This window comes from Crocodylus porosus, unplaced genomic scaffold (assembly GCF_001723895.1).
Source record: "Crocodylus porosus isolate Cpor-Errol unplaced genomic scaffold, CroPor_comp1, whole genome shotgun sequence".
Taxonomy (NCBI): Eukaryota; Metazoa; Chordata; order Crocodylia; family Crocodylidae; genus Crocodylus; species Crocodylus porosus.
The window spans coordinates 8,537,169-8,545,545 of NW_017728931.1; the positions used below are offsets into that span (position 1 = coordinate 8,537,169).

General features: G+C 48.6%; 1 protein-coding gene across 2 annotated transcripts in view; it reads right to left on the bottom strand.

The window, feature by feature from the left end:
* The window catches only part of A2ML1 (alpha-2-macroglobulin like 1), a 57,269-nt gene extending 50,685 nt beyond the window's left edge, over positions 1 to 6,584 (bottom strand). For both annotated transcript variants that reach the window (XM_019544144.1, XM_019544142.1), the window contains exon 1: positions 6,419 to 6,584. The gene's annotated coding sequence lies outside the window, so the exon portion shown is untranslated. The remainder of the gene's footprint in view (positions 1 to 6,418) is intronic.
* Between the last annotated feature and the right edge of the window lie 1,793 nt (positions 6,585 to 8,377).

Below are 8,377 nucleotides of genomic sequence, written 5' to 3' on the forward strand. Positions count from 1 at the left end.
CAGCTGACTTCCTGCCCTTTGGGCAGGGGGCTGGACTCGATGATCTCCCAAGGTCCCTTCCAGCCCTGATGTCTATGAAATCTATGAATCTATGAAAATCTATGAAAATGAATGGATGTTTGATGCTTGCAAAGTACTCAAACACAGTAGAAAAGCTCCAGAGAAATTTAAGTTCTCCCCTCAGTGCAGGGTTTGAGTAATGCAAACAATGAGGGGAAACCAAGATAGCGACTCACTGCTCATTAAGAGCCTTCCACCCTGTGCGCTGAATGAGGCCCTGGTGTTGGTGGGAAGAGTAATGAGGCAGACTGCCTCATAATGTACATGTGCAAAGACCCCAAATTAAGGTTGTACAAGCAACTTAATCTTGGCAGTTCTGATTTTCTGAGTGCTTTGTAACCTCAACATTTTCAAGCAATGGCCTTGTTGAGTATAATATGGATTGCTCCATCTCAGGCAGCATGGTCAGGCCTCCACTGAACTGCAGAAAAATTAGCCCATAATCCACTTATCTGGGAACTTGTTTCTCCAGCTCCTGTCATAACCTGGTGGCCAATGTTATTTAGGCACAGCACCTGCCTTGTTCCACCCCAGAGCAGGCTGCTGAGTGAGCAATGCCTAAATAGTAGAGCTGGGTATTTGCTTGCTAGGTGTTTGCAGCATTCACTCGGTTTTTAATCAGGAATCTGCTTTGGTCACATGTATGGCTCTTAGGTTTACCTTGCACAGAACTCAGGCCAAGTTAGTTAATTTGCCCCTGTCTTTTCCACATTGAGATGACAGAAGCTGCAGAGAGAATTCTCTCAGCAAGAAACAGCCATTCCTTTGTCTGCTGCTACTTACCACTCAGCTCCTCCAGCACTGGCCTCTGGGCTGTCTTTCACCTTAACTCTGCCCCCTTGTGCAGCTGCATTCTGATGTGATCTTCTGTTACAGCATAACATGCACCCCTCTCAATTAATACGGGTATCTCTGACCATTAGAGAGAGAGGCATTTTCAGCTTTCTAATTTTCACTCACTTCAGCTGTAGAACTGTTGAGTGGGAAGAGGGCTCCCAGAAACGTATACCCGAGGGGATCAAAAACGTCTTTGCTCCAGCTTTCTGGAAAGAAAATATCTGGAACAAGTCAGCCCCAAAGCAAACATTTTGCAGTGCGGTTATCCTGGAAGTCTCCCTGTGAGGCTATGAAGGCTGGAGGAAGAACTGATGCCCAGGGGTAGTGTAAGTAATTTGCTCAAGGATACACAGGGAGATGCTGGCAGAACAAGGCAGTGAGCCAAGGTCTCCAGGGTTTCAGGTTAAAATCCTGCACACTAGGCTATTTCTTCCTTCACTCACACATAAGGGTACCTCCCTAAAATCAGGCACATCAATATAGGCCTATATTGAGTCCTGGAAGAGTAACTGGATCAAGATCCAACCACTGTGCAGTACTAGGAAAAGCATTCATTGCAGCAGGAAGGGGAGACTCATTGCTTTCCAAAGAAATGTGACTTTCATTCACTTCACCAGGTCAATGCTTGGAATTTTGGCCTGCCTAATAATGTGAATTAGGAATATGATTCTTTACAACATTTTTATATGGGCCAGAGCCCTAGCACAGTCATGGTTACACTGGCAAGGAAGTGGTTTTGCCAATTAAAACATTTTGTGCAGGGGAACTGGTAAAAACTCAACTGCCAGGCTAAGTCACATCTCCTCTTGTAGGGCTTGCTGGGATGGCTCTTATTGGTGGTGGTGTTATTTTATTATTATTCAGATTTATATCCTTCTCTCTCCAGAAAGGCTCAGGGCGGCTTACAATAATTGCAAACAACCCCCAGGTAAGAAACAACAGCAGGCTTCCCGAATAACACCCAAGAACTTGAAAACTCCACCCCCTACCCAAATCCTGCTTCCGTGGCTATCACTCATAAGAGCAATCAGTTAATCCCAACTGTGCTTCCAAACCTTCTCAACTTCTGTTCACATGTAAGAACAAGAAACATCCTCTCATTCCCCCTCCCCTGCTTCCCACCCAGAGATCCCTCCTCCCTTCCCCAATGTCCCTTCCAGCTTGCAACCCCCTTCCTAGAGAGGCTCAGTGGCTGCCCCCCTCTCCCAAATGTATAATTCATCCCCTTCTCCCCAACAATTACAATAAATTCACGAGAACCATTGCAGGGAAGTCACAGAAAGACCCACAGTTCAGTCATCTAATTCCCTTGGGTTCCTGTGAAAGTCCTCTCTGTCCAGCCTTTTGTCTCAGGTGCTCTGGTGCCAAAATCTTTCCAGCGTAGGCCTAGCCTGCATACTAGTTCCTAGTGCTGGAGCTATGAGACATCAGATGTTAAAACTATGGTACTATAAAGCCTGGAAAAGCTACATCAGAGATTTGTTGAATTTGTATTGGCTATTTCCCTCTCCTCCTGATTATTCTGTAATTAGATTTGTGGTAACTAAGGAAACAGGCTTTCAAGCAGATGGGCGATAAGCCCAATAAATGCTAAGTATTGTTATTAATTTAGGCAGAAAGATAAAAATAAAACACACAAGACCAGGGGAAAAATGTAAAAGTCCATGCAAATATCCTTAAAGGGGATTCTACGTAGCACATCCCAAATACAAATTTCTTAATGCAACATGTCAGATTTAGCCAGAGCCAACATTACTTATTCCTATAGGCAGGCACTAATGAAAGTTAATAAATTCAGTTTTAGCTTCTGATGTTGCAAACACACGTGTGCTTCCCACTACTCATGCGTGCTAGCCCCATCACAGGCAATGGGACTACTGATGTGAGTAAATATATGTACCTGTGTAATGTTTGCCCACTTGTGGCCCTTGTTTCCAATATTTTGTTACTTGAATTTTGCAAAACTAATGTAGGCAAAAATGTCTATTAGTACCATGTACATACACTAGCCATGGCACTCAAAAATTAGTTCACATGATGGTCCTTTTTGTCTACTCCCAATGGCTTGCTTTTTCACATTTCTTGTACAAGGCACAACCTGATTTAAATCAATGACTTAAAAAAACACTCTAAAATACTCCAAATGATTCAAATGATTTCACCTTGCATACTTGGAATATAAATGTTAGTTGCTGCTGCTGGGTGCATCCCCATGAACAGGAATGTGCATTCCCCAGGGACAAATAGCAGCAGCACATCTTTGTGCCACTGCTGGTTGTCCCTGGGGAATGCCCCTGAGTGTGCACTCTGGCACATGGCAAGATGCCCTGGGTGTGGTAAGGGAGGCTGGGGCCAGCATCTGGGCTGGTCCAAGCAGCTTTACCTGGGGTCCTGGGGGCCTCTCAGGATTCAAGCTGCAGCGATCCAGGAGCGTGGAGCCTGATCAGCAGCCAGAGTGTGGCTCTGGCCAGCCAGGCTTCAGTTTCAGGCAGTGCATGCTGCTGCCACATGCACCACTCCGCTTTTTTCTGGCGCAGGTTTTTTTTTTTTGATACCAGGATCTCCTGGTATCAAAAAACCCACTGTGCTACAGTGTGACAAATGCCTGCATGTGAAATGTGTGCAGTTTGTAGCACCTCAGATGGGCCTGTGATGCCACAAACCGCACGTGTGTGATTATCTGGATGCACCTGCTGTGTCTATTTGGAAGGTAGCAAGGTAAAAATAACAGAAATAATTGATATTTAAACACTGGAAATCATAAGCATCCAGCCTTTGGCTGTCATCACTTTCCCTTCTAACTCCCCCAAAAAACCTGCATCAATGGCTACGTCATATACCATTATAATGGTTGCCTATTATTAAATATTGTCCTTGAACTATTACAAATAAAAATATTAAACATGCCATACAGATATCCTTTTGGCTTTTGGAAAATGAAGCATTTTCAATCCATTGTTCTTTCAATTTTAATTAAAATGCAATGAAATCCATGTTACTGTTGACAACAGCCAATTTCAATGTGGTGTTTAGGCTCTGCGCCCTCAGGAGACCTTTTCTGAGTTTGTTTTTTTGGGTTTTGTCCAATCTCTAATAAAATTTCTAGTGGCTTTTGAGATGTTCTGTTCTGCGTAACTTCAGATTTTGATTTTTTTAAAATGCTTTAGACCAGAGCCCTGTGTGCTCATGTCAAGCACCAAATTCCTGCTTTCAAAATCTATTTTTGGGCTGGAAAATACAGTTGTGCAAGGAACAGCAGATTCCAGATGACCAGCTGAAAGGTGAGAAAAGCAAAGGCAGACAAGGTTCTCTGGATAGATGTGATATCTTTTATTGTACCAAATAAATAGTTGGAAAATTTGTTCTTTGCAAGCTTTCAGGCACAAATACCCTTCTTCAGGAACAGGGGGGTCTGTTGGTGTTTGTGTGCTCTCCTGGGTAGAATAGGGCATTTGTACACATTTGCACTGCAGAACCGGGTGCTTTTAAAAGTATCCGGTGCTGCAGCGCATGCAGTTGTATAAGTGGTGAACTGCGCGTCAGCGCTGAGAAAATGGCGGTGGCATGCTTTTGAACTAAAACACATCAGAGGTGTTTTAATTCAAAAGCGCACTGCCACCATTTTCTGCACGCTGACGCAGTTTTGCCGTTTATACAACTTCACGCGGCGCAGCACAGTGCGCGTTAGCTCACATGCAGAGCAGATTCGATTAATTGGATCTCGGATCTCCAGCACGTTGCAGGACAAAAGGGTATGTGTATAAATGCCAATATGCAAAATGCCAGTATGCAAAAGGTGTATGTATAAAAGCCAATATGTAAAATGCAGGTCTGTGAAAATGCAAATGCACGGCCATTATAGCTGAAGGCCAGCAGAGGGAGACACAGGCCCAGGAAAATGCAATCAGCTTTCCATTTTGGCAAGATTGGGGGTCCCAAATCCTCCCTGGTGTGACTGCACTGAAAACAGCTGGTTTGCCCCTGGAAAAAAAATTTGGCCCCTGAAGATGTGGCAGTGAGAGCCTTGTTTATATCTCATACATTCCAATCAATTTGCAGGCTGGAGCAAGGCCTCCAGCTTATGTCTCCAAGCAACTGCTGGCTTGCTTGGGGGAGGCCTCTGGCTGCGGCCCTCTCAGCTCTGAGACGCAGAAGGGTTGAGCGCCTGCTACTCCAGACGAAGCCAAGGAGATGCTTCTTGCCTCTGACTGTGTCAGGCCTTCGGTGTCTGGGGCTGGGCCGGCGTGACTTGAGGCTGCTTTTAAAACCGGGGTGCTCTCGGCTGCTGCGACACAGGCACTTGGAACGATGACAGGGGAGTGCAAGCGGGGGCAGAGGAGTTCTGCAGTATCTTTCCCCTTCCTCCCGCAGCCTCACCACCGCTCTGCAACCGCAAGGATTACAGGGATCACAGCTGAGGAGCAAGGAGGGGTCATGCTGCTGTGGGCCTAACGCAGCGGAGAGGACAGGGGCTGGTTTCAAAGAGCCAGCAGGGTTACATGGGGAGCGTACACTTGTTAAGTGGCTGAGGGAGGGCTGTGGGGAGAGTTGTGGGAGAGACTGGACGAACTCGCGCATGACGAGCTTCCCCTACCAAGATTTGATTCCCTCGGTTCTCTGCTGCGGCCTCCACACGTAGGTCAACCAGCCCAAGTCCCTGCACACAGGCCTGCCTGGCTCCCAAGGGGTCCGTCTATTCAAGGATACAGATGAAAACCTATCATTAAGAGACACCGAACTCCTCCAGGCAACCAAGCAAACACACGCACACTCGCTCACACCAGGGCGAAAGGAAATTCTGACCTCCTTGCCAATTCCACATGAGCAAAACAATGCACCACAGTGCACTCTGCTGCCAGGGACGCAGAACGTGGGGAGGAGAAACGCCCACCGCTCCGGCAAAGGGGAAGAGATGGAAATCTAATTAAAAGTCAATGGCTGTGCTGATGTAATTCTGCATGGCTTGGCTGCTTCGAGAGCACACGCTCTTCTCTCCCTCCCTGTCAGCAGATCCAGGGGCCTGATCCTGCAAGATCCCAGTGCTTCTCTGCCCTTGGAAGCTGATGGGAGGAGAGGAAACTCCCTGTGGAATTGGGCAAACCCCTTTCTTGACTCAGGGCAGACTCCAGCAGACTTCTCCACTCAGCCCAAGGCAAACTCCCCTCATCTCAACGCACAAGGAATGGGGGATGCATGCATGGGGCTACTGGTGAGTTGGGAGAGGAGAGGGAAGGGTCCTCTGTTAAGCAGGAAGAAGAGAATACCATGTTGTAAGAAAGTATGGGATGTCTGCGTTCCCCAGGGGATGCAGTTCCCATGCCCACAGGTCTCCCTGGCAGCAGGGGGTGGCTCTGCTCCATGCCAGGTGGCACTTGACCACAAGTATTACTGCTATAGGCTCAGGGCTGCCTTCTCAACCAGCCTCGTCTGGACAGTCACAAGGCAAAGTTCCCATGACCACATCCGTCATTCTGGTGCCAATGTTTTCAGTGGCACAGGGCCAGGCAGACGTGTTCCCTACCACAGAGAGGTGACAGCGGGTCTGGCTTCTACTGATAGTCTCACAGGTAACTGGAGAGAAGGGGAGGCATCATCAGCTGCTAAAGACAGAGGACCACAGCCCTTCCTGTGCAAGGAAATAGCATGCGTCTCCTCCCCCCGCCACGTACAAGCTGGCTCCAGGGGAGGATGACAGAAGGGAGAAGGAAGGAGGTGTACTGGCAGGAAGGAGACAGGCTGGCCAATTCACAGAGCCCTGCCCCTTTCTTTGCAAGAGGCCTTCCCCTCTCTTCCCCTGCACCCAAGCACTTTGTGCAGTGGGTGTAGGAGAAGCACTGGATTGCGGTGCTGCCTATTGCCTGACATACTGGCCAGTCATAACCTGTTACTCCCTCACATGCCTTCCCCCCACCAGTCTGCATCCAGCCCTTGTTTACCAGTTTGGACTGTGAGCTCTTTATTGTGTTGTGCTTGTACAGCCCCTGGCACAACAAGGGCCTGGTCTGTGCCCAGGGCTGACAACAATATACATGAACAGTAACTGAACAGCTGCCACCTTGGGCTGGAAGGAACCCAGCCCCGTGCTAGCGCACAGCATCCCAGGAGAGAAGGAATAATGCCGCCCCACTCCTCCCCTACCAAACCCACAGGGGCGGTTCAAACTGAGGAGCTAAAATCCTGAAATGAAGGGCAGGTTTTCAATACCTCCATGGCATTTAGCCACTTGCAAGGCAGGGCAGCCTTATGCTAAGCAGGGCCATGTTCCTCAAAGTACTCCCTTTAAGGCCCACTCTGCAGCAAAGTGACACCTCCCCACCACAGTTTAGTCATGGTTGGAAAGAGGCAGTCCCCTCCTGAGCCTCTGCACCTTAGGGCTGAATGCTATTTCTTAAAGCTCTCCCAGCCCCCAGAAAGCTTGGCCCATCCCTATGTAGCTCCAGGGCACTGATGAAATCAGGGTTGGTGTGGGGGTTATTCTGAAATCTGTACACGCCTAGGCACTCAAATTCCAAACCTAACTGCTGCAAAAACCCTCTTCTCTTCCATCTCTCCACTGGGCCTCTGTTCTCCTGTTTCAAACACTGCTGGTGTCAGCCGGCAGTCCCATGACTGGTAGGCAGCTGCTTTTCACTGATATTCCCAGCTCCCTCTCTCAACTGTTTTCAATACATACTGGCTATTTCAGAGGGATGAGGATGAGGGTATGTAGCTTCAGACTGCAGGGAGCAAACACAATGATTGCAATGAGGGGCATTCTTCCCTGCCAGTCAGTTCCTGCATTTGAGACCCCAGCATGCTGGAACAGGACCCAATGAGTGACTCACTTAGGAGGCACTATGTCTTCTCAGTCAGTACTGGCTCCACAATGGAGCAGTGAGAAGGGAGGCCCCCTCCCCTCAGATCTCAATGCATCCATGCTAACAATAGAAAAAGGAAAGAAAAATGCGTTCCGGCACTTTACCTGCAAAGCCATGAGAGTCAAACCTGGAGACCCGGAATGCTAATGGCCTGAGCTCCACCGCTAGCCAGGTCACTCCTTGCTTATGGTCTTAGGCAAATTTGTAAAATGAAGGGGGAATGATGCTGGCCCACCTTCGAGGGAAAGGATAAGCTCAAATTGGCGATTGCCTTATCGAGGCTTCTAGGCACTAGATCTACTGATTACACACTTAGCTGATACGTGCTCTGAAACAGGGTTGACCAACTTGAATGAGGTTGGGGTACTGGCATGTGACCCCTGGGTCACACACTGTGCAGGCAGTTTGCTGCAGGGCCAGCCCTACACTACATCGGTGGCATGCAGCCTCCCCACGTCCCAGGCAGCACAAGTGGTGCACAGCTCCTTTGGCCCCCACCACATGGGCTCCTCCAGCCAGGGCCGGCCCACAATTTTTTTGGGACCCCCCTGCAAGATATAGTTTTGGAGCCCCCTGACACGATGAAGCCGGCAGCAGCAGGGCAGGGGGCAGCCACATGCTTG